This window comes from Teleopsis dalmanni, chromosome 1 (assembly GCF_002237135.1).
Source record: "Teleopsis dalmanni isolate 2A chromosome 1, ASM223713v2, whole genome shotgun sequence".
NCBI classification, from domain to species: domain Eukaryota; kingdom Metazoa; phylum Arthropoda; class Insecta; order Diptera; family Diopsidae; genus Teleopsis; species Teleopsis dalmanni.
Window position 1 is genome coordinate 153,513,597 of NC_051846.1, and position 22,061 is coordinate 153,535,657.

Consider the following 22,061-nt stretch of genomic DNA (forward strand, 5'->3'; position numbering starts at 1 on the left):
ACACTGCTCCTAAGCAACGCAGCCTTGTCGGTAGCGTTGGTTCCAAGTTCACCAGTGTAGCCCTATAGGTAAAACTGTTCCTAAGCAACGCAGCCTTGTCGGTAGCGTTGGTTCCAAGCTCATCAGTGTAGCCCTATCGGTAACACTGTTCCTAAGCAACACAGCCTTGTCGGTAGTGTTGGTTCCAAATCCACCATTAATTAAAAATTCTTATTATAATTCTTAATATGTATTATATATTTATTAGCAAATAAGTTATAAATATTGTAAAATAAATTCCGAAAACTAATAAAGAAATTAAAAAAAAATTTAAGTGGCTTGAAAATTATTATACGAACGATTCAGGGTTACAGAGAAAAAATATTCTTGTAACGACTCTGGGATCCGGCGAGAAAAACCCCGGCATAAGTAAAAAAGGTTCTTTACAAGTGGCGCCCGAGCAGGGACCCTGAATACAACGTAGAAAACTTCGTAATATAATAATGAGTAAGGAGGATCCGATTTTAGCACGAACCTGGTTGGTCACATCACAGAACTCTTAACTCAAATGAAACGAATTTAAGAACTCTGGAAGGAAAAAAAAAAAAATATATCAACGTATATCACACGTGGAATACAAAGGGGCAGATATGAGTCCTACAATGCGCTCATCCATTCAAACAATAGAACATGTGGAAAAATGGTCCTTCAGATATGACGGTGGTGAGGATCCATTGAGTTTCATCGAACATATAGAAGAACTGGCAGACAAGTATAGCATCGATGTAAACTTAATTCCACGCACAATGCCCTTACTTCTCGAAAATAATGCACTAATATGGTATCGCAACAACAATTGTCGTTGGCAGTACTGGACACATTTCAAGGTTGATTTTCTAAAGTTTTTTATCCCGTCTAGATTCTTTAAGCAAAAACAAAAACTACTGCAATCCATAGCCGTCGAAGAACAACAGCAGCAAGTTAATCAACAACGACAGCCACAACAGCAGACTAAGCAACAGCAACAGCAGCAAGTTAATCGACAACGGCAGCAGCAGCAATTACAAGATACGCTAGAACACGGCGTACAACAACAAGATCCAAGACCTACCAAAGTGAAAATACAGCGAGATCCAAGGCCTATCAGAGAGAAAATACAGCAAGATCCGAGACCTATCAAAGTGAAAATACAACAAGATCCGAAATCTACTAAAGCACCAAAGTTACAACAATACCGAGATCCAAGTCCTATCAATACAACACCTAGCCGAGATTCACAGCAACCACAAGACACGCTAGAACACATCGTACAACAACAAGATCCGAGACCTATCGAAGTGAAAATACAGCAAGACCCGAGACCTAACACAGGGAAAACACAGCAAGATCCGAGACCTATCAAAGTACAAAAGTTACAACTACAAGGTACACAAGAGCAAATAGTACAACAGCAAATAAAATTTATTGAAACACAACAAGGCCAACAGGAACAATTACCATACCAAATTAAGGAACGTTGTCTCGAAACAAATGACAAAGTCAGCACAGAAAACCAGCAACGGCAAACAAAAATTTGTTGTACAACCCAATCGGAGAACGATCAGATTGTCACCACGGCCCAAGACGAATTTTATAAAATATTCAAAAGTCCGAAGAAACGTTACAGAAGCCAAGCACTATAATTTACGACCCAGAGCATGGAAACCACAGATTGGCGATATGGTTTTAGTCAAAACACATCCGCTATCCAACGCTCAGGCTCATTTTGCTGCAAAACTAGCCCCAGAACAACCGCACGCAGAACTTTGAGAACGGATACAGAGGGACGCTCAAAAGTTAAAACGGGGCCGTCGCCATGTTTTTTATGTGCAAAATCAGGAAAAAACATAAGGTGCTCATAGCAAATTCTGGTGCCATCCGGGTCGTTCCCCCTTTCCAATGAAGGGAGGGAGTGTGACGATTTTTTCCAACGCGTCACAAATAAATTATGATAGTTGAAAATAGCATGAAGTTATTATTATTATTGTAAAACAAAACAATAGAATTAAGCTATTATTAGTAAAACCAAACCCACGGAAAAAAATATTAGTCTAAGCTATGAAAAAATATATAAAGTATTAATAAAGTAAAAGGAATTATTTTAGAAAGTAAGATAATAATAAGTAATTATAAATTATCATAGAATTTAGTTATCAAAATTAAGAGAAACAATAAATCGCTTGAAAATACAAATTAAGTAATAATACTTCCGATTTCTTTGAGGGTAATTATTTTTGCAAAATTTTAATAATAAATATGCAGCAAACAACAACAGCAGAATATAACGAGATCAGTAGCAGGCAATAACAACTTAAAAGAAAACTACACAGTATGCACTCAGAAGACAGTTATCCCGTTCTATAAAATCCGTATAAAAGGAGAAGCAAAGTAATACACAGGGACTTGGCCACAGCACTTCGAACAGTGCACATCACCAGAGGGACTTGGCCACAGCACTTCGAACAGTGCACATCACCAGAGGGACTTGGCCACAGCACTTCGAACAGTGCACATCACCAGAAGAGACTTGGCACAGCACTTCGAGCAGTGCACATCACCAGAGGACTTGACCACAGCACTTCGAACATGCCACATCACCGGAGAGACTTGGCCACAGCACTTCGAACAGTGCACATCACCAGAGGGACTTGGCCACAGCACTTCGAACAGTGCACATCACCAGAGGTTCAATCACAGGTCGTGAAGCAGAACACTTCACAAGGTAATCACAGAGGTAATTATTAAGTCATAGAACTGATTCCTAGCAACACAGCCCTATCGGTAGTGTTGTTTCCTAATCCCACAGTGTAGCCCAGTCGGTAACACTGAACCTAGCAACACAGCCCTATCGGTAGTGTTGTTTCCTAATCCCACAGTGTAGCCCAGTCGGTAACACTGAACCTAGCAACACAGCCCTGTCGGTAGTGTTGTTTCCTAATCCCACAGTGTAGCCCAGTCGGTAACACTGAACCTAGCAACACAGCCCTATCGGTAATGTTGTTTCCTAATCCCACAGTGTAGCCCAGTCGGTAACACTGAACCTAGCAACACAGCCCTGTCGGTAGTGTTGTTTCATAATCCCACAGTGTAGCCCAGTCGGTAACACTGAACCTAGCAACACAGCCCTGTCGGTAGTGTTGTCTCCTAGCCTACCTTTAGTCATTCTTTTGTGTTCTCTTATTTACAGGAGTTATATTAATTGTCCGTATTTATAATTACAATAAAATATCATTAGTACATAAGTATAACTATAAATATTGTAATAAATTTATTTTGAGAAAAATAATAAAAACCACGAAACTAACGAAAATAGCCCGTTTTTTAATTACGAGAAGATTCAGGGTTACAGAGAAAAAATATTCTTGTAACGACTCTGGGATCCGGCGAGAAAAACCCCGGCTTGAGAAAAAAAGGTTCTTTACAAGTGGCGCCCGAGCAGGGACCCTGAATACAACGTAGGAAACTTCGTAATATAATAATGAGTAAGGAGGATCCGATTTTAGCACGAACCTGGTTGGTCACATCACAGAACTCTTAACTCGAATGAAACGAATTTAAGAACTCTGGAAGAAAAAAATATATCAACGTATATCACACGTGGAATACAAAGGGGCAGATATGAGTCCTACAATGCGCTCACCCATTCAAACAATAGAACATGTGGAAAAATGGTCCTTCAGATATGACGGTGGTGAGGATCCATTGAGTTTCATCGAACACATAGAAGAACTGGCAGACAAGTATAGCATCGATGTAAACTTAATTCCACGCACAATGCCCTTACTTCTCGAAAATAATGCACTAATATGGTATCGCAACAACAATTGTCGTTGGCAGTACTGGACACATTTCAAGGTTGATTTTCTAAAGTTTTTTATCCCGTCTAGATTCTTTAAGCAAAAACAAAAACTACTGCAATCCATAGCCGTCGAAGAACAACAGCAGCAAGTTAAACAACAACGACAGCAACAGCAGCAGACTAATCAACAACAAGAGCAGCAAGTTAAGCAACAACGACAGCCACAACAGCAGACTAATCAACAGCAACAGCAGCAAGTTAATCGACAACGGCAGCAGCAGCAACTACAAGATACGCTAGAACACGGCGTACAACAACAAGATCCAAGACCTACCAAAGTGAAAATACAACAAGATCCGAAATCTACTAAAGCACCAAAGTTACAACAATACCGAGATCCAAGTCCTATCAATACAACACCTAGCCGAGATTCACAGCAACCACAAGACACGCTAGAACACATCGTACAACAACAAGATCCGAGACCTATCAAAGTAAAAATACAACAAGATCCGAAATCTACTAAAGCACCAAAGTTACAACAATACCGAGATCCAAGTCCTATCAATACAACACCTAGCCGAGATTCACAGCAACCACAAGACACGCTAGAACACATCGTACAACAACAAGATCCGAGACCTATCGAAGTGAAAATACAGCAAGATCCGAGACCTATCAAAGTGAAAATACAACAAGATCCGAAATCTACTAAAGCACCGAAGTTACAACAATACCGAGATCCAAGTCCTATCAATACAACACCTAGACGAGATTCACAGCAACCACAAGACACGCTAGAACACATCGTACAACAACAAGATCCGAGACCTATCGAAGTGAAAATACAGCAAGACCCGAGACCTAACAAAGGGAAAACACAGCAAGATCCGAGACCTATCAAAGTACAAAAGTTACAACAACTACAAGGTACACAAGAGCAAATAGTACAACAGCAAATAAAATTTATTGAAACACAACAAGGCCAACAGGAACAATTACCATACCAAATTAAGGAACGTTGTCTCGAAACAGATGACAAAGTCAGCACAGAAAAACAGCAACGGCAAACGAAAATTTGTTGTACAACCCAACCGGAGAACGATCAGATTGTCACTACGGCCCAAGACAAATTTTATAAAATATTCAAAACTCCGAAGAAACGTTACAGAAGCCAAGCACTATAATTTACGACCCAGAGCATGGAAACCACAGATTGGCGATATGGTTTTAGTCAAACACATCCACTATCCAACGCTCAGGCTCATTTTGCTGCAAAACTAGCCCCAGAACCACCGCAGAACTTTGGGAACGGATACAGAGGGACGCTCAAAAGTTAAAACGGGGCCGTCGCCATGTTTTTATGTGCAAAATCAGGAAAAAAACATAAGGTGCTCATAGCAAATTCTGGTGCCATCCGGGTCGTTCCCCTTTCCAATGAAGGGAGGGAGTGTGACGATTTTTTCCAACACGTCACAAATAAATTATGATAGTTAAATAGCATGAAGTTATTATTATTATTGTAAACAAACAAAACAATAGTATTTAGCTATTATTAGTAAAACCAAACCCACGGAAAAAATATTAGTCTAAGCTATGAAAAAATATATAAAGTATTAATAAAGTAAAAGGAATTATTTTAGAAAGTAAGATAATAATAAGTAATTATAAATTATCATAGAATTTAGTTATCAAAATTAAGAGAAACAATAAATCTCTTGAAAATACAAATTAAGTAATAATACTTCCGATTTCTTTGAGGGTAATTATTTTTGTCAAATTTTAATAATAAATATGCAGCGAACAACAACAGCAGAACATAGCGAAATCAGTAGCAATAACAACTTAGAAGAAAGCTACACAGTATGCACTCAGAAGTCCGTTATCCCGTTCTATAAAATCCGTATAAAAGGAGAAGCAAAGTAAAACACAGGGACTTGGCCACAGCACTTCGAGCAGTGCACATCACCAGAGGGACTTGGCCACAGCATTTCGAGCAGTGCACATCACCAGAGGAACTTGGCCACAGCACTTCGAACAGTGCACATCAACAGAGAAAACACAAGGACTTGGCCACAGCACTTCGAACAGTGCACATCAACAAGAAAAACACAGAGACTTGGCCACAGCATTTCGAGCAGTGCACATCACCAGAGAGACTTGGCCACAGCACTTCGAACAGTGCACATCACCAGAGAGACTTGGCCACAGCACTTCGAACAGTGCACATCACCAGAGACTCAATGACAAGCCACGAAGCAGAACACTTGACAGAGCCAGAGCAAGTGTACAAGCAGGTAACTAAAAATATTTAATAACATTTTTCCAAGTCCACCAGTGTAGCCCTATCGGTAACACTGTTCCTTAGCAACGCAGCCTTGTCGGTAGCGTTGGTCCCAAGTTCACCAGTGTAGCCCTATCGGTAACACTGTTCCTAAGCAACGCAGCCTTGTCGGTAGCGTTGGTTCCAAGTTCACCAGTGTAGCCCTATCGGTAACACTGTTCCTAAGCAACGCAGCCTTGTCGGTAGCGTTGGTTCCAAGTTCACCAGTGTAGCCCTATCGGTAACACTGTTCCTAAGCAACGCAGCCTTGTCGGTAGCGTTGGTTCCAAGTTCACCAGTGTAGCCCAATCGGTAACACTGTTCCTTAGCAACGCAGCCTTGTCGGTAGCATTGGTTCCAAGTTCATCAGTGTAGCCCTATCGGTAACACTGTTCCTAAGCAACACAGCCTTGTCGGTAGTGTTGGTTCCAAATCCACCATTAATTAAAATTTCTTATTATAATTCTTAATATGTATTATATATTTTATTAGCAAATAAGTTATAAATATTGTAAAATAAATTCCGAAAAAAAAATAATAAAGAAATTAAAAACAATTAAGTGGCTTGAAAATTATTATTCGAACGATTCAGGGTTACAGAGAAAAAATATTCTTGTAACGACTCTGGGATCCGGCGAGAAAAACCCCGGCTTGAGAGAAAAAAAAAAGGTTCTTTACAGTAGTTAGGAAAGACCATTTATATTACTTGTTTCTGTACTGTGCTTCTTACTTGATTTTGAAGTTTGCGATACTTAGTTCTGAAAATTTTTACATAGAAAATAAATTTCAATTTTTTCTAGTGTTAAATGCTTAAAACACTATTCAACTTGGTAATATAATATATACAACATCAGTTTAATTTCAAAAAATGGTTATAATAAGAACGATATGAAAGGATCATCCGGACCTTTGAATACTAACCTCCACTTGCAAACAGACAATTTTCCAAAACAGCGAATAATTATGAAAAATGTCTGTCAATTACGAGAACATAAAATTCACCTTCACTAAACAATTTATTCACATTAATAAAAGAAAAAATACAAAAACAAAAATAAAAAATGGAAGAAAAATATTGTGGGCAACAAAAATGATCAAATAATTTTTCCGAGTGAAATTTGCATATCAAAAATTGTTTATATGCAATGTTATCACGTTTGGTGGTGCAATTTCCAAAGGTTACTGACAACAAAATATTATGGAACAGTTGGCATTTATGATGTTGAAACAGAGAAGCCTTAAATGCTGCACACAAATATGCAGGATACAATCCCGCAGGATTACTTCTTTGGTGATGGCAGTTAGTAATGTTGCCGATATTGTTGCTGCTGTTGCTGTTGTTGTTGGTGTTGTTGTCGTGGTTGCTGATAAGCGAAATATGAGCCAGTCGGCGTCAGGCAGTGTGCGATATTAATTGCCCTCAATATAGGCACTTGAAATCGAAATTATTTCCAAGTGCTTCGAGTGGCAACAACAATCATAATGATAATAAAAAGACAGTAAAGACTTGTGATGCGAAAGGATACGCGCTCTACAGTACGAGTATTAAAATTTTGTATGGCATATGGAGTGGTCATAAATCTGCTGTATTCGACATTTTCGTTAAATTGAATGCGGCAGCTACAATTTGAAGTATTTGCTGATGATGATCTATGGCAGATTTATGCAAATTTTGTCACTATAAATTTTCGTATTGGCTTAGTTTTGTTGTTGCTTAGCAGTAACTCAGTTAGTAGTAAAGCTACATAAACGCAGTACATGTAAAATTTAATAATTATTTATCATTCAATTTTGATTTAAGAAATTGTAGTACAACTTAATTTAAATTTAGTTATGATATTTGGTGGCTTTAACTAGTTATGCTTTATTTTTCATATAATTATATTAAAGTTAGTAGGTACTGAGAATAACGTAGCGTCGGTACTCATAATGAGCGGTTGTAAAAGGCGTCTGTTCTAAAGGATAGGAGCGGCCTATTTAAAAGTGACCTGTCACTTCGTGCAAAGCATTTGTAACCCATCGTCAGGGCTTTGCTCCCTTCTTTAACTATTTTCTGAAAATAAAATATGAGTCAAAACCCTGCTTCGGCAGCACGCACAACGGTTTTGGAGGTGCGAAACTCACGTTTAAACAGAATCTCTTCGTTAGGCACAACTAAAGAAGTAAAGAACATTTTTGCAACTCTGCCTAACTAAAAATATATATAATATTATTTATAAATATTAAATATATATTAATGTGTACATATTAATAATAATAATAGAGAAGTAAAATCTATATAGTTTGTATTCAGTGCCATAATCAAAATTGTGTCAAGTGTAGAAATATACTAGAAAATATTTATTTTGACATCCCCACTCCTTAGATAAACCTTTAGTAATGTTCATATATTCGACACTCAATTTTATTGAATTTTTAAATTATATTCCTTAAATGCGACTTGATTTGCCAATGAGTCATATATTGTAACTGACTTGACCATTATATAATACATATAAGTATATAATCATTGAACTCAGATCTCCTGATTTTCAATTGAATCTTCTTCAGGTTTATATGATATGGGGGGGCTGCTAAGTGTGAATGATTTATTTGAATTATTATATCGCATTAGTAATTATCAAATATATATTAATATATATATATTAAAATATATTCAATTAAAAAAAACATTTAAAGAATTTTTGCGTTCACATTAAATTTTGCCAAGAAGAGTAAATATATTAAATTGTATTAATTTTTTTTTGGAAATTTAGAATAGATAATACGAGTGTAAGTTTATTTCAAAACAAAAGAGTAAAAAAGAGTAAAAGTAAATACGTTTTGATGCTTAATCGCAACAAATTTGATAACGATAGATTGAATTAAAAATGATTTAACTAAATGAAGGTAATAACGGATATAAATTTTCATTCACGATCAATAACTAAATTTTGTTTATTTTCGATTAAAATCAAAGATATATGCCGCTATATAGTCCACAAGACTTGGTCAAGTGGATCACAATTTAAAAAATCTTACTGACAGTCAACAGTTCTTTTTATAATTTGTGGCTTGTTCTTATAGATATATATGTTAATAGTGCAACCAAAGAATCTAGAAAAAAGTATTCGTATACCCAATACACAACAGTCCGTTACTTCACTAACTAGATATATAATTGTTCAAGCAGTTAGTGTAGTAACGGACTGTTGTGTATTGGGTATAAGAACAACTTTATTGGTTGTAGTTAGCAACTGCGCAGTGAGAATCGTTAGTTGTATTATATCTACAATGAGAAGCGTTAACACCAGTATCTAGTGATTCTTCAGTGCGAACCGCTAGTTAATCAAAACAATCAAAACAGATATTTTATAATCGTCGAGAAGACAAATCAAATAAAGTTTGTTTGTGTCTTTCAAGCCCATTAACGGATTCACATGGATGATTTAAGATTTTGCAAAATAATGAATTAATTTAATTAATTATTTTTATTATTAAATATATTTTCAAATACAATGGAGATATTTATAAAATGTTTACGGCAGTTTTACTCAAATACTGGCAGTAAAATCTGTTTGTGACTTGCAGGCAACGCCAATGAGAATATTTTGAAATTAAATTGAATTATTTTGATTAGAAAAGAATTCTGTTGAAACATGTGAACACCTTGACCTGAAAGATCTGCATAATCTTTTCTATAAAGACTGAAGACTAAAGACTAGAAACTTAAAACAAAAGATATTTTAGAGAATATTATGAATTTTTTTCAATTCTTGTTCGCTATTTTGGCACAAAGTAATTAAGTGGAAAAATCGTTTTGAGAAAATGACAATTCAATGTATTTACGCTGGGAATCAATGGAATCACCTGAGAATTTGTAGCACGTGCATGCAACAATTGCTGGCAAGGTTATGCAGTGCTATCTGATTGATTCATGTTTACAAAGATATAAATACATTGATTTATGTCAAATGCTTTAATATATAATTTATAAATGAACAGCGGTGCTTCAGGCTCTATACGAACTACTGCGGTTTAATATATTAAGATTTCATATATATGAATAGATGCATATGCATTTAATAAAATTAAAATCAGTGTAAAATACTATGTAATATTTGTCATTTGTTCTTATTTATTTATTTATTCTACAACAGTTCGTTATTAGGTGTGAGCCAATGCAGCATACCTCTCTAGACATCTCTATTGTATGCGCACTTTTTCCAGTCTTGTACATCATACGTGGTTAGATTAGATTATACTGTTAATCCCAAGGATCCAGTTATACATATTGGCTTATAGTTTTGCCAGATAAGAACTCAGAGGTTGAAAAGCCACCTTGAACCCATTCCAAGCCTAAAATACTCTTAAAAAAGAGGTCCTGAATTTAGTCAAAATTCTCAAAAATATAAGCCGCTAGCATAGATAATTGGCGCTGCGCATTCGCTGGACAGTAACATTTTCATCGTCCTTTCCATAACTGCGACAGAAAAGATTAAACAAGATATTCAATCCTCTAACATAGTTCTTTAGTCTTAAAACGAGAGTGATCTTCTAATAAACCTCCTACAAAATTAATATATTTGAGAGGCATTTCAATGATTGTGTTGGATTATTTCTTAATAGAATGTGGGCAACGTGAACAGAGAAGCCTTCATTTCGTGGATCCTTGAAATGTGGTATAAAACTGCTCAACACAGAAATAATTCAACAGTTGTTTTCATAATGTTAGCCATTATTTTCTGGTATTTTGAGCAATTACCTGAAACACTCTGGCCAGATTGTCTGCTTCATAATGACTGAAAATATCTTCACGACCGGGAACCCACAGTAAATGTGTACCTCATTCAGAGTTGTGTACCAGTCAAAAATTTTCCTGAATAAAAATTTTAGTGAACTGAACGACTTTAAAGCCGATTGACTGTCTGAGAGTATGTGTTTATTCCTATGCAATATATAATACATTTCCTAACAACTTTAACTATTCTATTCTCGATCACTTCCGCCTAAATAACACTGCAGCGATCAGGAAGCCTATAATATATAGATTTAATCTGTTTCACTGTCTACATTGTTATCTATTGTTTAGTCTTTAAAATGTATGAATAAACCATCTCTTAACGAGAAACCAAGTGTTTCTAGATAGAAAATCAAAAACCAAACCCTGCCGAAATTGAGAATTGGGGAGATTAGTTAAAATTTTTTAGGGAAGGAATGAATTGGGAGTGGAAGAAATTAGTTAAAATTTCATAAGGAAGTTGTGAATGGATTAAAAATAAACCTATGACAAAAATCACTAGCCTTGCACTGTAAAGTAGCTTTGGTTTAAAAGCAGATGATGTCGTCATTTGTTTGCTTATAGAATCGAACAGATTTAAGTGAAGTATAAGCTGTTAGGTAATGGATGGAGTAGTACTAAATGTATCAGAGCCTTATGCTGCATCCTATTGCGTACCAGTTTCAACAGAAATTAGCTTTGTTAAGGCTAACTCCAAGGCTACATTTTACTATAAATTAAGCCCATATTGCAAAATATCCTTTAGAGTGGTAACATATTTCCTAGTAGTTATTAATGAAATAAAATTTAGATATGTAATAGCGCTCCATCGTGTGACCTTCAGTTTTAATATAAGATCGTTTACGGCCTAAAGACCCAAAGAAGAGCAAAACAACTTACATTTGTTTTAAAATATATGATAACTTGGCGATGGTAATTATTTTATTATAGAAATTTTTTTCTTTTGAGTATATTTAATTAAATTCAAAATAATATTTAAATAATATTTATTTATAATATTACTACATAAGGTTAATTTATTTTCTGTTGGGCATATGTAATATAATGGTTTATGAGATACGCTAAGGCCTTTCTGCACTGCGACCATCTTAATCTATTCTGCACCTCTTTGAGTTTAGACATTGAGTATATCGAGGAATGGAACCAGCTGCTTTGGAGGGAGTTTTTGAAGGTCTTCATCCTTTAATTTGTATGCAACTAATATTTTGCTTCTTTTGTGGCCTGGTGCATTATAGTGGGTGGTCAGATGTTCCATAGACTCTTTCTCTTCTTTGTAAATATAGTATTTTTTTATAATACTTTTATATATTATTTTTCAATAAGATTTGGGCGGGGTAAATGAAGACAAATTATCAAAGACCTTATCAAATATAGGTCAGAAAATATGTTATCAATTTAAAATTTAATAAAATTACATATAATTTTGTGTTCAGTTTAATGGTAAATAAGGTTTGATCAACAATACACAATTGTTAGTGTCTGCGCTTATTTCTTTTATACATTCAGTGTTTTTGAGATACATGTGAAAATCACGCATCTATGACAATTGGAAATAAAATTATAGCATTTCGGTTTGGTTTTTGTGTGTGGGAATTTAACGCAAAAACAGCATACGAAATCATGAAAGAATGTACTAAAGTCAATGAATTGTTTTAACTGTTGTCAGTGCATCGCATTAAATGCGTCAGTTGCATTGTTCTTCTCAGATATGCACATATACATACATTAATTGAATTGGTATCTATGAGATACTAATTTTTATTACTGCAATGACATAGAATTTTGTAGTGGTTTCCTTCGTAGTTCTGGTCTATTAAGCAACTTCAGACTGACATACAAAAACGGAAAGTCTCAACTTCACTCACAATTGTCGGATTTGGAAAACTGAAAATCATATCGAGGGAAGCAACACAAATTGAGGTATCTGTGCATCTTTAAGATACATGTTAACTAATAATTACTAATTTAAGGTTTTAAATTGCGGTTTTTGGATTTACGCAATAGTTCAACTAGTCGCTGGGAAAATTTCGTTATTGTTTTCAGTTGTATTTTTGCATTGAATTCGTTTGTTAAGTCAGTTTAAGTCAACAAAATTTTTATGTTTATTGCTATTTTTATGATTGTTTTATTTTTATTGTCAAATTACATGTTTGGCAATATTTTCGTTGTTTTTTGTTGGTTTTTTTCCCTTTAATTTAATATGTACTTTGGCATTTAATTATAATGGACTGAATTTTTATTGATATTATTTTAATTAGTAGAGTTTCAAGAAAACTTTAATTATTAATAAGAAAGGTTTTGTACGCAATTAATTGAGGTTAATGAGTTAATGTTTTAAACAGAGTACAAAAAAATTTTTGCTAGCAACATTGAAACTATTTTTTAATTCTATTCATTTGATTTATATTAAAAAATATTTTATTTTTAGTAAATGGTTTAATCTCAGAGTGTAATTTTTAGATCATAGAACAGCAAATATATTCATTTTCAAGAAGTTATGTTAAATAATGTTCAAATTTACATCTTAAATGTCGTATATAATCACGTATCTCTAAGCGAGACGTCTAAACAGGTCAAGGTTTCTACTGTGGATTCACTATCTGTATAGGCTACTTTAGAGACATATTTGAAACAAGATCGTAGTCAATTTATATCGTCGGTATCATAAGAATAGTTTATAAATTTCTATTGTAGAAAATAGTTTAGTAGAATATGACAAGACTTAATGATTTGAAAACATTTGGAGAAAATTAGTTTGTTTGATTTAAATTTGTTTTACAAAAAAAAAAAATTTTTTTTTGAAGCTACATAAATCAAATTTGACATACAGGATGGATCTCAAACATTTATTTGAGTTTTGACAACACTCTAAATATTTTCTTTGTCATATAGGGTATATCAAAACCGACTTTAATAAGAGTTTGTGCATTAACATTGTGCTCACTTAAATTGTTATAACTATTTTTGCTATCTATGGGTTTTCTAATTAATCTAGAGTTGAAATATATGTCCACATATTTTTTTTAACTCATATTAGTGGAACTGCAGAAATGTGGAACGTTGTTGCTTCATTTTGACTACTCAGCATTTGTAGGGAGTATATCCGAATAAAGGGAGCAAATATATCTTGTGGTAAATGAGGATAAAACGAAATACTTTCTGTCAACAAACAAATTTCCTTAGCGTTTTGGGACCAATGTCATTATTGACAATTTTAGTTTGAAGTTGTAAAAGACTTTGTTTATTTGGGAATCAGTTGACGCCAAAAATGGCGTCAGCCTGGAGATTCAACGAAGAATCACTTTTGCCAACAAATGTTATTTAGACAATTGAGTAATGACGTTTTCTCTCGACAAACAAAAATCACGTTCTACAAGTCTCTTATCATGCCTGAAAAACTTTTCGGTAAGGTCTATGGTCTCTTATGCGTTGGCAACGAGTATCAAATTAGATGGAATTATAAACTGTACGTCCTTTACCGAGACATTGACATAGTTGACGTCGCCGCATTAAAATTGGTCAAGTCGTGCGAACAGAAGAAAGTGGTCCAGCTATAAAGGTGTTTAAATAGGCACCCGCAGGTGAAAAACACGTTAAAGAACGTCCATATCTTCGTTGGAAAGACCAGGTGACCAATGATTTGGAAGTGATCGGTACCACCAACTGAAGATAGCAAGCCAGCAGACGACTACTTGACGCGGTCAAGGAGGACTCACTTCTGTAATGGCCAAGTAAATAAGTTAGTGAGTAAGATAATGGGCCTCATCTCTCTAAGATTAAAAAACCAAATTCTCGATATGACCCATATTTTCAATATGTTTTAACTATTATCTTTTAAATTCCAAGAGTAAACTAACAGGTGTTTCGCTCAAATATATTCACATCCAAATTAAGAACTACTTTAATTGCTGCCTTAATATCAGCAACAAAATCTGTGCACTTCATTATCGTTGACAGCGAACAGCAACGAATTCATTTTACGTATTTAAACTTTTGCTTAAATTCAACTCAGACATTAAAAAACAACAACAAAACAAAAAATTGTCGAGAATTTTTCACACAATTTTGGCGAAAAGGCAGAATTAAAGGGCACAATTTTAAACTCAAATTGCAACGGCAACACTGATGACAACAACAACAACAATATTAACATTGCTATTAGCAATAGCAATAGCAATAGCAACAACAATAGCATTGGTAGCAGCAAGCAACATGCTCATTATTACCTACTAAATTATAAGAACAATAACAGCAACAACATAAATAGCAACAACAACTGCAATAGCAACAGCAACGAAACAATGGAGTCTATAGCATATTTGAGTATCTGGCAGATATCAGAAATTTTTGTTTCGCACGTAGCAGGCATAACGGTGTATTTACGCCGCACTCGTATGCAGAATGTGCAACGCCGACAATTACAGAACAAACAACGTATGTTGCATACAACGTAGCGCAGTTGAACTTGGTATCAGCGATAGCAAATCTCGCACTTTTATTTACTGCATCGCCAATTGTTTTGGTAAATTGCAGGTAGCGCTACTCTAATACTATAGTCGTCTCTGTTTTTATAGAGTTTATGTTAAAGCCTATTCACACGGCATACCTAATCGTGATTTTTATTGTAGTTTTTTTGGTTCCAGTCATTCGACTCACTTCGTTACAAAGTCAAATTAACAATTTGACTATCAGAATTATGATTCAACTGTGATTTGTACAAAATTAATTTGAAATTAAGTTTATAATTCAAAATAGTATGATTGCGTAGCGATATTGTGAATAAATCTCATAAAATAGAGCAAAAGAACATAAAATGTTTTTAGAATTAACGGTATTTACATTTACAAGCAAAACTAAAAAATCAAAAGTGAGAAACAAAATTAAGATTAAAAGAAGAATTGTTGTGTGAACAGGATTTCAGTAAATAAACAAAATTGCAATGAATTATTTGTGATGTGGAATAGGCTATTAGAGGAATTAAAAGAAGTAATCTTTCAAATTTCAGTAAAGTGAACTAAATACATAAAGCTACAAATCATTATTTGTGCTATGGAGAGCGCTATTAGAGGAACTAATAGCAGTAAGAACTGGGAATGCAAGTGCTACATCGAGTTGCAGAAAGACCAGCTTACTTAAAATAAGCTAGTGGTAGTAAGATTTAAGTTTCAATAATCTGTTTGAAAGCGCAATAACATATATCTATGATTATATAAAGAAAAATTTTTTAAAGAAGTGTTTACGAAAAAATAGTATTGCTCCAGATTGAAATCTAAATCCGAATTCCCTCAACGAGGTCATTTAACTTTTGTGATTCTTATATAAGAATGAGAAAAATGTTAATAAAATGTATATAATATATATCAACATATATACAATATATTGACATTCAAGTCTTTAATAAACTTCTTCACATCTCATGTAAGGTAGTGCACATCTCATGTCTCCATTGCCTTGGGATTATTTTATGGCTCATTTTATTTTCATAGCATTTTTGTACAAAATGTAAATTAATTTAAGCAACTACAACAAAATATATTTAATGAAATATGCAAAATTCACAAAAGCAGATACAGAGATATTCATGTGTGTAGACGTATTTATTATCACTAATGCTTTCCATTGCAAATAACGAATGCAGTGCATTTGTTGCGTGAAACGCATTTGTTGCGCGCTAGCAAAGTTAAGGAACGCGATTAAGACTCTAGGAAGAGTTCTGCCATTTAAAATGGGAGTGTAAACTGGGTGTGAGGTTTTTTACGGATGTGTGCGTGTCTAATTTTCTATTGATAAACTATAATTTTATTATCTCAATTATGCTCTTGTAATGCCATAAATTAAGTGGTTTCACACCAGTGTTATTTTCAAACAAGAATTCTTAAGGACGAAAGGCTTAGAGGTGCACCGATATTGGTTAAGAACATATTTAGTATTTAAAGTCATATTATTCACTGGAAATTATTTAAAAAAATATGAAGATTATGATGATGATTAACTTAAGGTCAGGATGTGAAAAAATATTATATGGACAAAGGTCGGATTCAATATTGATGAAGACCTGAGATATGAAAGACAGTTCAGTAAAGTAAAAGAAAAATGTGGCTTTTGTCCACATTGTGTAGTTGTCATAAAATTTTCAAAATCTAGTACTGATTTCAAAAACAAACTAGAAATCGAGTTAAACATAATATTATATTAAGCAGAAGTGTTTCAGAGCTATAAACGAGAATTCCTTAGTATTAAAATAAGAGGGACTAATAGATTTCAAAAATCAATTTTAAGGAATTGCATTTATTCAGCTCTAGTACTTTTAACCCCAATACTAAGTGGAATATGGAAGTGACTTTCGGAAATTGTAAATAAAATGAAATAAGTAAAAAAAATGGATAATATATGTGGTATAAATTTTAAACATACAGGTAATATATCCAACATACGTAAGTGGTAAATAAATAAATAAGAATATATAAGAACATAGGCAGTAGTGGCTCCCAGCATAGCGGATCACTGCAACAATAGCCGATCTTTTGTGGTATTAACCAATCTTAACTAAACAGAAAACATTCCGTCTTTGAAAGGAAGGACAGAAGGTTAGTTATTAAAGAGCTTCTTATATATAATAGATATGGGAACTTCAGGCTCAATAAAGTGGTCAATCAAATTTAATTAAAATTTTATAGAGAGGGTTTGAACAGTAGTGAACTGTAACTGTTGTTACAGTTAGAGTTTTATTTATTTTTAGTTAATAGAATTTTTAGGTGGTTAGGTAGTTGTTTCGATTATTGCCAAATACACCTAATTAGTGGTCTTTAAATAATTTTTTATATTTAATTATGCGTAAATAATTTTTTGAGATTGTAATTACCATGGGTTGAACACGAACTCTGCCAAATTTGAAGCTCAGAGTCAGTGTTCATTAGGCAACTGAGCTGAAGCCATACTAAACTCGTATGTTCGAATTTAGAGTTTTGTCAATTTGCAGTAAAAGTCCATCCAGTTGAGACAAAGATGTCTACTATTGAGGGTATTATAATATAGAATAGAGCTTAATATTTTCCACCTGGCCCAGATCAAAGCAAAACAGCCACAAATAATGTTACTGGAAATCGCATGTGGTTACAAACAAAATAAATATTTTTTTTCTCTATATGTCGGTAAGTTCGTCTCTTAGCTTTTGAGATAATTGATGACAATTTTACTCATGAAATAATTGTGAACTCAGAAAAGTTTGCCATCTGTCTGTTTACGTGCAAAACTATTTCACTATTTGGATGTTGCCGATGGTTTCTAAAATTTTAAGTTAATTGTGTAATATTTTATGAACTTATTATGAATCCAAGAAGGTCCATCTGTTCATCTATTTGTCCTTATATTTTTGCTGTGTGTTAATGAAGTAACATTTTATATATGAACTAATCGTGTACCCAGAAAGGTTCATTTGTTTATATCTACTACTCTATTTCATTGTTTACATATTGGTAAACTGGTCTTTCAGTTTTTAAGTTACTTGCGCAAACTTTTTGTGAAACCAGGAAAACCCACCTGTTCATCTATTTGTCCCTATCTGTTTACTTTCTGGAGCTTGTATGTTGGTTTCTCATTTTTAAAGAGAATGAAGTAACGTTATATATGTGAACTAATTGTGAACCCATAAAGGTCCATCTGTCTATACATCTGATACTCTATTTCATTGTTTAGATGTTGGTAAGCTGGTCTTTCAGTTTTGAAATTAATTGCTCAATTTTTTTATATAAACTTTTGTGAAACCAGGAAGATCCACCTGTTCATCTATTTTATTGTCCCAAAATAGCTATTGAATACTAAATATTTACAGAATAATGTAGAGACTGGAAAATTGTACTAATTAATTTATAGATTAACTGATATAAATAAAATAATGTATGTAATCAGCTAAATATATACAGTTATAATTAAAGCATTATGAAATAAAGCCAATTTTGATATTTTTCTTTTTAATATTAAGCCATTTATTTATATCTGTATCTACTATTGGTATGATATGGCAATACCGGGCATACATAAGTAAAATATTTAGAATTAATAGACTCAATATTTTTCAATCTCCAATCAAATACTGTTAGAACTTATTAAAATAATTGTTGTAATATAAATAAATGATATAATGAAATATTAAAATTTTTTATATTAAGTAGTGTTAAGTGGTGTGATATTCAACTAGTTACTTTTTGGTTTCAAGTATCCTTGATCTTTAGTTGGTATATTTTTTCAAGAAAACAGGTTCTTATAGTAAAATGAAAAAATAAATTAATATGGTATAGACCTTTTCAAAATAAAAAAAAAATATGATATATGAAAATGACATATCAAATCGATTTATAGAACATTAAAAAAATAAGCACAATTTTTTTTGCGTAGAGTGCTGTAATGATGTACATTTATCCAATGATATATGAAGAAATAATTTTTTGAAAAATGATTTTAATACAACGTTTGCAATATATTATTAAAAACATCTCACCCAGACACAGTACACATACTAGCTTCATATGAGTGCATGTGAGAATCCTTTTACAAGTGCCAAAAAAAAAAGCATTCTACACATCATTAATTTGCATTAATTCCAAATCAAAAGATTTTTACATTTCTATCAAAAAATATTCCAACGGAATAAAAAGGATTTATTTAACCAAACATAACCGAACTGAATGGAACTGATATGAAGTAACAGGCAGCATATGTGTCACTAAAGAAGTCTTCAAAATATAGAAATATATTATTTTATAAGGAATACAAAATACAAAAAAAAAACAAAAAAATTGAATAAGAAAGAAAACAGGAAGCCTAATGACATTTTGAGGTTGACATGTACTGACGAGGAAAAAGGGTTTTTATGAAAAACACAAAACTCTAGGACGTTTGCTTATATGCATCATTTACCTTTTGCCAAACTCTGCAAGGATACAAGCAGCCACATACACGTTCTCGCCTGCTAAGTAGCTAGGATATTCCGCATGGATAGTAAGAAAAAATAGTAAAAAAATCGAATGTAAAAGGATTCAGCATGAATTTGACTTAATCTGCGTACGAACACAAAAATATCAAAGTCAAAATAAATGAATTGTGAAAATTGCAAGAGAAAGTGCCAAGAAAAGTATATCAGATACTTTCTTTCAGTTTGGCAGGATATGAAGTGAAGGAAGTGTGCAGTAGTCTTTGGCTTAATGATGTTTAGAAAAACATATGTATTAGTGGTAATAAGTGAAACGATTACATGAGAAATGATCAGTTGATTTCACAGTTGTGGTTAAATGGAGCTTGAAGACGGAAATTGCCGCTTAAGAGTGTAAGATGTGTTTAGAAGGAAATGTTATCTTTGGAAACAGCTCACATCAATATAAACTGCTTATTAAAAATTAGTTATTTATATTAATAAAAAGTTTATATAAATAAATAAGCAATCTATAAAGAATTCTTTTTCTATGCTTATAAGTATATAATTAATTGCTAAGAAATCAAGCTAAGAATGTTCTGAGGTAAAGTATGATATATCGTTAGACTTCATTGACAGTTTCAACTGCTTAATAATTTTTAACTACTGTTCTTGTGAGTTTAGCGAATTGTTTAATGGTTTGAATCCTTTCGGATAATTAATGACTTTTATGACAAGTGATGTGACAATCTTGCATGTTTTTGTAACATTTTCAAGTATTTGTATTTGATGTGATTTACAAGCAATTTGAGTGCTTAAAATTATATATAAAGAGTTTGCAGATTCATTTAAAATAAAATTTCCTTTCTTTCACTTTTTTTTTGCAAGTGGAAATTGCTTAGAAACTAATATATAAGTGAAATGATTAATGATTAAATTTGTGATGTGGGAACTAAATAAATTATTTTGATATCAGAATCTTATAACTGAAACGGATTTGTTATAAAAAATATTGATCTCAAGATAGCAAGAATAAGAAAGAATTGTAGACAACTCAACAGTTGATTTACAAATAACAGGTTCGGCTATATTCCGACACAGTAGAAGTTGATGATATAAAGAGTTGAATGTTATAAACGTTCTAAAAATAAATCACACAAAAATAGTGCTATATATCAATTACAATGGCGGGTTTTTTTCTGGTAGGTGGAAAGCATCGGAAGACAATGGGGTTGTGAAACTCCATTCCAGTAATGAAGGGCAGTGAGAATAGTAGATGGGCTTAGTATTAAGCAAGCTAAATTTATTAAAGCCAGAAAGTATGGTCGTACTCATTTAGAAAGGCAAAGGCTTATATGTGAAGGTGATGGAGTTGGTAGTAACTTGCGGGGTAAATTTAACAGGTTTAAGATAAAAAACTACGCCCGTACAATACTTGGAAAGAAGAGTAAGTATAATAAACTAATCTATTTAAAAATACTGAAACAACCTACTGTGTCAGGCAAAAAAAGAAGCTAGTATTTTGTTCGGTTGTAGATGATTGAAGTGCAATGTCTTTAAAATAAAAAAAATTGTATCCGCAATTTTTTCTTGTATTTATTATCACATCACAATGTTGAGTATAGATGAATACTTCATTGAGATTGGTGTTTTTAATTTTAAGTTAGGCAGGTGAGAAGAAAACTGGCGAAAGTCTCAAACACGAATATTTAAAAAATAATCCTTTTTATTAACCACGCAGATGGGTTTTATAAAAGAAATTTTCAACTGGGTTTGTGATGGCAAAATAGTGCCCATGCACTACTTGGACAGAAGAGGGAGCTCTGTAAATTAACTAGGTAAATGGTTAGAATATGATTAACGAGTAAACATTGGAAGCAAGAAAATTGGGAAAGATAATTATATTCTGCAATGTGTTGCCAAAAAGCAAACAGTGGGGCGCAAAGGAGAAAAGTATTTCTGGTGATTATAGGGTAAGCACTCGGTTGCAATGAATTATCAGGATATATTGCAGTCGCTTTCTCTTTATCTTGTTTTGAGTTCTCAACGTATAGTGTAAACATCGCATCATCATATTATTCTATATTCAGATATCTGCAATATTGTATAATTAACGTATAATTGATCCTAAAAGAGTACCGTTAAATCTTCTAGAATTTTATTAACTGAGAGGTTAAGATAAAAATTGGTATAAACTTTTCTAAAATGAAGTTTGTACCTATTTTGATTAATA